This window comes from Equus przewalskii, unplaced genomic scaffold (genome assembly GCF_037783145.1).
Source record: "Equus przewalskii isolate Varuska unplaced genomic scaffold, EquPr2 contig_6335, whole genome shotgun sequence".
NCBI lineage: Eukaryota > Metazoa > Chordata > Mammalia > Perissodactyla > Equidae > Equus > Equus przewalskii.
Genome location: NW_027227860.1, coordinates 291,308 through 300,254, shown reverse-complemented (window position 1 = coordinate 300,254; position 8,947 = coordinate 291,308). Strand labels below are relative to the sequence as shown.

The 8,947-nt window shown below is 35.2% G+C and overlaps 1 pseudogene; it reads left to right on the top strand.

Moving 5' to 3' along the window:
* Positions 1-7,392: 7,392 nt before the first annotated feature.
* Positions 7,393-8,380, top strand: LOC103555732 (olfactory receptor 52B2-like; annotated as a pseudogene).
* Positions 8,381-8,947: the final 567 nt, after the last annotated feature.

Here is an 8,947-nt window from a genome sequence, read left to right as displayed (position 1 = left end):
TTTATTTTTGATGTCAAAGAGTGTACTACCTATATTATTTTCCAGGAGTTTTATGGTTTCAGGACTTATCTTCAAGTCTTTGATCCATTTTGAGTTTAATTTTGTGTTCAGCATGAGATAATCGTCTACTTTCATTCCTTTGCTTGTGGCTATCCAGTTTTCCCAACACCATTTACTATATTTTCTCCATTGTATGTTCTTGGCACCTTTGTCAAAGATTAGCTGTCCATAGATGTGCAATTTTATTTCTGGGCTTTCAGTTCTGTTCCATTGATCTGTGTGCCTGTTTTTGGACCAGTACTGTGCTGTTTTGATTACTATGGCTTTGTAGTACATTTTGAAGTCAGGGATTGTGATGGCTCCAACTTTGTTCTTTTTTCTCAGGATTGCTTTAGAAATTCAGGGTCTTTGATTGCCCCATATGAATTTTAGGATTCTTTGTTCTAATTCCGTGAAGAATGTCATTGGGATTCTGATTGGAGTTGCACTGAATCTGTTGATTACTTTGGGACATTTTAACTATGTTTATTCTTCCAATCCATGTGCGTGGAATCTCTTTCCATTCCTTTATGTTATCATCTATTTCTTTCACTGATGTCTTATGGTTTTAATTGTATAAGTCTTTCACCTCTTTGGTTAAATTTATTCCTAGATACTTTATTATTTTTGCTGCAATTGTAAATGGAATGGTATTCTTGAGTTCTCTTTCTGTAAATTCATTATAAGAGTACAGAAATGCAACTGATTTTTGTATGTTGGTTTTGTACAACTGCAACTTTACTGTTTTGTTAATTATTTCTAATGGTTTTCCAATGGATTCTTTAGGGTTTTCTATATAGAAGATCATGTCATCTGCAAACAGTGAGTTTCACTTCTTGACTCCCTATTTCAATTCCTTTTATTCCTTTATCTTGCCTAATTGCTCTGGACAAAATCTCCAGTACTATGTTGAATAAGAGTGGCGAAATGGACATCCTTGTCTTCTCCCTCTTCTCAGAGGGACATAGTTCAGTTTTTCCCCATTGAGTATGATGTTGGCTGTGGGTTTGTCATATATGGCCTTTACTCTGTTGAAGTAATTTACTTCTATCCACATTTCGTTAAGGGTTTTTATCATAAATGGCTGTTGTATCTTGTCAGATGCTTTCTCTGCGTCTATTGAGATGATCATGTGGTTTTTATTTATTTTGTTAATGTGGTGTATCACATTGATTTGCGGATCTTGAACCATCTCTATGTCCTTGATATAAATCCCCCTTGATCATGATGCATGATATTGTGATGTATTGCTCTGTTCGAGTTGCCAATATTTTGTTGAGGATTTTTGCGTCTGTGTTCATCACTGATATTGGCCTGTAGTTTTCCTTGTTTTGTTGTCCTTGTCAGGCTTTGGTATCAGAGTGGTGTTGGCTTTGTAGAATTTGCTAGGACATGTCCATCTTCCCTAATTTTTTGGAATAGCTTGAGAAGGATAGGTGTTGTGTCATCTCTGAAAGTTTGGTAGAATTCTCCATGAAGCCATCTTGTCTGGGGCTTTTATTTTTGAGGATGTTTTTGATTACCATTTCAATCTCTTTACTAGTGATTGGCTTATTCAGATTATTTATTTCTTCTTGATTCAGCTTTGGGAGGTTGTAAGAGTCTAAGAATTTATCCATTTCCTCTAGATCGTCCATTTTGTTGGCGTATAGATTTTTGTAGTAGTCTCTCATAATCCTTTGTATTTCTATGGTATCCATTGTAATTTCTTCTCCTTCATTTCTAATTTTACTTATCTGAGCTGTCTCTCTTTTATTCTTTGTAAGTCTGGCTAGTGGTTTGTTAATTTTGTTTATCTTCTCACACAACAAGTTATTTGTTTCATTGATCCTTTCTACTGCCTTTTTTGTTTCAATAACATTTATTTCTGCTCTGATTTTTACTATTTCTCTCCTTCTGCTGAGTTTGGGCTTTGTTTATTCTTCTTTTCATAATTCAGTTAGGTGTAGCTTGAGATTGCTTACTTGGGATTTTTCTTGTTTGTTAAGGTGAGCCTGTATTGCAATGAATTTCCCTCTTAATACAGCTTTTACTGCATCGTATATGAGTTGATATGGTATGTTTTCATTTTCATTTGTATCTAGATATTTTTGATCTCACCTTTCATTTCTTCAATGATCCATTCATTTTTCAATAATGTTTTGTTTAGTTTCTGCATCTTTCTCTCTGAGAAAGGGAGATATCTTATTTTTCTCTTTCGTGGGACAATCAAGTGAGATTGACCTTCATGACCACTATCCTTGAATCTCATATCCATATAGCACCTACACTTACATTTTAAACGAGTCTGTTCAATCCCCTAGGGTACCTATCAATGAGTAAAAGAAAACTTCTGATTATTTTTCAGAACTCTTTGAGGTAGGGATCATGAACCTTACATTATAGATGAACAACTGAGATTTTGAGAGTGAAGTACACCTCACCAAGTCACATAATTGGTATGAAAAGAGGTGAAATTTGAATAAGATTTTATTTAGCATACAGACCATAATCTTTCCATTTTATATTGCCAAAGTTAATGTAATAAGCAATTTTCAGGCTGTTCTTCATGCAATTATAACTTGCTATTATAAGAAAGTACCCTGTCAAACCAGGATGTAGAATAAAGAGAATCATGAATTTTGGAGTCATATATGAATATCTTTTCTGTCTCTGAATCTAGTTTTGTGACACTCACCATTATATTCCTTTAATTAGATAATAAAAGTAATGCCCATATACTTTTATTAATAGGAAAATAAAAGTGAATTTTGAAGGAGATAATTTGGACCCTAAAATTCCAAAAAAAAATATGGGTTATTTTTGAGACATTTCTTAATATACATTGCTATATATTTTTTTGAAATAAAGTTTGGGTAATACAATATTGAAACATAAACTTTGGCATTTTTCCATTGACATAATATGATAAGAACATTCAAAACATTATGCATTTATATTATGATTAAATAAAAGTACATCATATATCTTTAAACAATATCTTCAACCGTTTTCCTAGGCATATATTCTTAGACACATATGTTCTTTTATTTTGCAGGAAATGATACATGTATATATGTAGAGAATGCTTTTAGGACAATTTTTTTCAACTTTTTTTTTAATTGAGATGAAATTCACATACCATAAAACTAAACATTTTATTATTTTAAATGTAAATTGAGTGGCTTTAGTGCATTCAAAATGCTGTGCAACCATCAGCACTATATAATTCCAGAACATTTTCGTTATCTCAAAAGGCAATTCCATAAACATTAATCAGTCGCTCCTTGTTTCCCTGTCTCTCCAGCCCCTGACAATAACTAATTTGTTTTCTGGTTCAATGCACTTACCTATTCTGGACATTCCATATAAATGGAATCATCTAGCATGTAGCCTTTTGTGTCTGGCATTTTTCATTTGGCATAATGCTTTCAAAGTTTATCTACCTAACAGTGTACATCTGTATTTCATCCTTTATATGGATGATTAATAATTCCCTGTATGAATATGTCTAATTTTGTTTTTCCATTAAACAGCTGATGGTCAAGTTCTTTTAACATTTTGGTAAATAATGCTACTGCAAATATCATGTACAAGTTTTTATTGTAATGTCTATTTTCAATTATTTGGGCTATATATCTAAGACTTGAATTCTTAAGTCATGTGGTAATTGCATTTAACTTATTGTCTTTTTGTCAGTACTATTTTCCACGTCTCGTGTGTGATTTTATGTTCCCACCAGAAATGTATGGTGATTCCAATATATTCACAAAATCATCCACACATGAGAGTTTGTTTATATAAAAATTAGTATAACCACTTTAGGGAATATGATGGTGTCTTAATGTAGTTTTGATTTGAATTTGTCTAATGATTAATTATGTCAACCACCACTTTATAGGCTTGTTGACCATTGCACATCTTCTTTAGAGAAATTTCCAGTCAATTCCTTTGTCCATTTAAAAGGACTCATTAGAGGCAAATAGACAAATGATGAAAGTCCTACACTATCAGTAATTACATCAATGTGCATAGATTAAACTCTCCAATTAAAAAGAAGAGATTGTCCATGTTGGGTATGTACCTTCAAATAAGAAAAATATGCAAGAAAAAGCAAGATGTGCTAGGTTTAAAATAATACTAAACTTTCTAATAAAAAAAGAAAAGAAATTGGCAGATATCTGCTCTAACCAATTCTATTCAACAGAGTCTAAAAGTTCTAGCCAGGACAAGTAGGTAAGAAAATCTATTGTATATTCTATTTGTCTTTGCCTTGTGTTCCTGGAGATAATCAGGATAACTGTGTTACTCTTTTGGATGAAGATCTTTCTTGAGAAACAAGATTAAAAATATTAGTTTAATCATTCTTTCAAGTTTTCATTAATGGCAACTGATGTTTTATACTAAGTAAAAAATGTCTGTGTTTCTTAGTTCTTCTGCTTTGTAGAATCTTTGAAAATATAATGGGGATATATGTGGAAATATATCTCTGAGATTACTTGTGCTCTAGTCTTAAGAACATATTTCCTAAATATGAGATAAATGTCATATTTATATCCCTCATGATTCCTTTTTGTACTTCTATTGTTGATTACTAACACTAGTTTTATTGTTACATAAGAAGTTTAAGTCCTGTCTTCAATAGTTCTGCAAAATTCTTAGTTAATGATACTGGCTTATACCAAGTAATATAGTATTAACCACAAATTATATTAGACTATCTCCAAAACAAATATAAGGTGATTTTGATACATTACAACTTAATTTTTCTGCAAGGAAAATGGATTTATATTGCTGAGGATGGCAGCTATGTTGAGGTAGTAACATTAACACACGAATGTGGCCACTTTTAAAGTATAGTTGTTACATCATCTACTGTCTATTCTCATTTCCAAACTCCATAGAAATTGTTTGTTTCCTCATAGACAGTCCTCAATTTTACAATCCATGTTCTTTTCTCAATATGAGAGCAGGTTTCTCCAAGTAGGTTTTGCTCTCTAAAATTAATGAAATGCAGTCATTACTAAGTTTCTCTAAAAATGAAGCAAGCAAATTAGATTCTCTCATTCTAAGAATAAGTAGAGGGCAGGTAAGAAGCAAGATTGTGCAGACCATCATCAAGAACTATTCTCTAGCTCTCCTCCCATTTCTTCTTGTCATGGGGGTGATTCATACCTGAGTTCCACCACAACAGAACCATTCATTCCTATTTGGTTAGGGAAATAACATAGACATTAATAATCATGATGGATAATTACCCTGGATTGAAATCTGAGAATTAGGGGAATAAACATTTTCAAGAAAATTCAATCTTTTACAGTATTTTTGCCTTCAAGTGGGTAGATGAATCAAACCAGTGTTTCTGATAATGTAGTGATCAACTCATATACACTCAAAGCCTCTCTCGAATTTATCTTAGTACTAACAAAAACAACCACAATCCTATCATTATTTCTGCTTTTGTATGTCATTAGTACCTTAATTTCTGGATTGGGAAATGATGAGCCTGAATGTAATCTGGCCCAGGTGTTCAGGGTGTTGGTCAAAAAAGTCATGATTCTACAATAAATGTACATTCACAGTCCTCGACTTCTGAATCCTTTGATATGTGTACTATTGAACTAAACGTTTAAAGAAAAAATGTGTTTTATATCCCAAGGGGATATTGCACAGCACTAGACACAGGTGCTGCTATGGGAATTAAGCTAACCCCTATGAGAAAAGGAAAATATTGAAAGCTTTCCATTTCTACCAACTATAAGATGATGCACAAATAAGAGAATAATTTTATATGTAGCTAAATATGTGTGCTTGTGTGTGAGTACTATATACGTTGAATGTGAATGAACATAAACTAGTTTTAATGAATATTAGCGGTTTTAATATCTTTAAATAGTTTTGTGTCTTTGTGTGTAAGGTCTTTTAGGATGCAAGTTGAAAGCCCTTGTAGTGTTTCAGAATGTTTCAGTCACTCTCACACACATTCATATGTTCTAATATTGGATTATTTTTTCTTTCAAGTAAGGTCGATGCTGAGTTTTATGGAGTTGTAGAGTTTCATCCAAAGTTCAGGCTTCTCATGCATATATATATTGTTAAGTGTATTTAGATGCCCAAATTTTGAGATAATAATGATTATGATGATAATATTAGTAATATTTTCAATATACATTTACAATATATGTAATTACTACCAAATATACATGGATTAATCTTTCCAATGAAAAAGAAGAGATTGGCAGATATCTACTCTAACTGCCTCTATTCAACGGTGTCTGGAAGTTCTAGCCAAGGCAATTAAGTAAGAAAATGGAATATATATCCTACTTCTCTTTCACTTGGATTTCTTGAGACAATCAGCATCATTGTCTAATTATTTTGAATGAAGACTTTCTGGACAACCAAAGTTTTAGATATTAGTTTTACCACTTTTTTTTTGAATTTTCTGATAGCTTCTGATTCCTTATACTAACTGAAAGGTTGCTGCAGTGTCCATGTTCCATAGTTCTTCTGCCATTTCCAATGTTTGCAGAATATAATGGATACATATGTGGGGAAATTCCAAAAGTGAGCACCTTCTCCATATTACTTGCCTTTGATGTCCAGCTTAAGAATCTTATATAAACTCTGCCAGAGTTTCTTGTTCTTGAGTGCATACAGCATGAGGTTGAGCGCAGAAGGAATGACATTGTGTAGAACATTGAGGAGAACTGAGATGAAGGGAACTGTCATTGGTCTACAATGGGTGATAGAAATGACAATGATGACTGTGTAGAAGAAAAGGATTAGGATGAGGTGGGAAGTGCAGGTACTTAGGGCCTTAGATGCAGCTGGATAAATTTAATATGATTAAATATGATCAAGTTAAGATATAGTTTAGCTAATAGATCTTCAGGAAGGAGTTATATTGTTATGATCATGGGCCATTACAGAGTAGCCTGTCATAAGGAGGTATTTTAAGGTTAAAATTTGAGTAAGCAGAAGTGGAATGGAAGGGAAATTCAGGTACACACAGAAGGAGAAAAATCTTGGGGGAAGAAAAATGTACAGCACAGGTAATGGGGAAAATTCTGCTTGTTTGGCAATGGTAGAAAGAGGTCAGAAAGGAATGGTGGGCCAAACTTTGGGGGACACGTGATTGGAGGCAGGGTGAATCCTCTCTTGGTTCTTGAAGCACGATTACCACAGACTCTCTACATGCAAGTGAGTCATAAAGGTCAGAAGTCTTCCTACACCAAATGTTCATTCTCTGAAAGAACTTTCCCCTGGAGAGTCCCACAATTTAGAAATCCGTGTTGTCCTTTGTGATCTCTGCACACACACAGAGCTGTTTCTGTTTCTGTCACTTTCATCAGAACCATCAAATTCTAACTCATGATAGAGAGGACCCTAAAGTACATCATCACTCATGACAACCTTACCATCCTCCACCCTGAAGTTTTTGCCCTACTTGGCATCCCTGGTTTGGAGGCTTATCGCATTTGGCTGTCAATACCTCTCTGCCTCCTGTATATCACTGCAGTCCTGGGGAACAGGATCCTGATAATGGTCATCATCACAGAACATAACCTTCATCAGCCCATGTACTTCTTCCTCTCCATGCTGGCCATGACGGACATCCTGCTGTCCACTACTACTGTACCCAAGGCCCCAACCATCTTGGCTCCACACCCATGACATTGTCTTTGATGCCTGTGTCACCCAAGTTTCCTTTGTCCATGTGATATTTGTGAGGGAGACATCCATCCTGTTAGCCATGACCTTTGACCTCTTTGGGGCCATCTTTGCACCCTTGATTATACAACAGTGTTAACATGGTCTATTGCAGGAAGGATTGCTCTGACTATTGTCACCCGAAGCTTCTTTCCAGTGCTCTTCTTGCTGAAGTGGCTGCCCTTTTGCCAGACCAACATCATCTTCCATTACTGCTGCCAGCATATTGGGTGGGGGGGACCACTTAGCCTGTGCTGACATCACCAATAACATCTGGTATGGGTTCTCAGTGCCTATTGTCCTAGTCATCTTGGATGTGATCCTTGTCACTGTATCTTGCTCTCTGATCCTCTGAGAAGTCTTTCACTTGCCCTCTCAGGATGCCTAGCACAAGGCCCTCAGCACTTGTGGCTCTCACCTTTGTGTCATCCTCATGTTTTGTGTTTCCTCCTTCTTCACATTATTGACCCATCGCTTTGGACATAACATTGCTCGACATGTCCATAACCTGCTGGCTAGTGTTTTTGTGGTGGTTCCACCAATACTCAACCCCATCATCTATGGTGTGAAGACAAAGCATATCTGGGAGGGTGTAGCCCGCCAGTTCTTTGACATCAAGGCTTGGTGCTGTGCCTCCCATCCAGGCTGATGGCTCAGTTTGAATCTCCACTCCAACCTTTATCCAGAAAACTTGGAGTGAAATACAGAGATTTCCTGGACTGAGACGGCATTTCCATCTCTTCCTCTTTTCCTTCTTCATCCTTCTCTTCCTCCAACTTTTATCTTCTATTTTTTCTTCTGGTTCTTCTTCTTTACCTCCTTCTCCTGTTTCTTTGCTTTCTCTATCCCTTTGTTGTCTCACATCACTTCCCCACAACCCAGAAATAATCACTAAGTGTACATCCCTCTGACATGAGCATTTAGCATCCTCAGTTGACCAGATGTACTCTAGAAACACAGGGAGCTGAACACCATAAGAAGTGAGTTATGAACAAATGGATAAAGTTAATGTTATATTTAACATCAGAAGAGGCTCTCGTTTTCTGTTGTTTTTAATCTCAAAATGTGCATTGATTCTTTATACAGACTCAAGTAGCTCTCCACTCACCTCTACAATGGCAGATGTTTTTGTAAAATAGCCATGAATGCTCTTTAGTCATCTGGAAAACTCATGTTCATTCTTCAAATTTCAGGTCAAGAACTGCCTTCCCTGGGA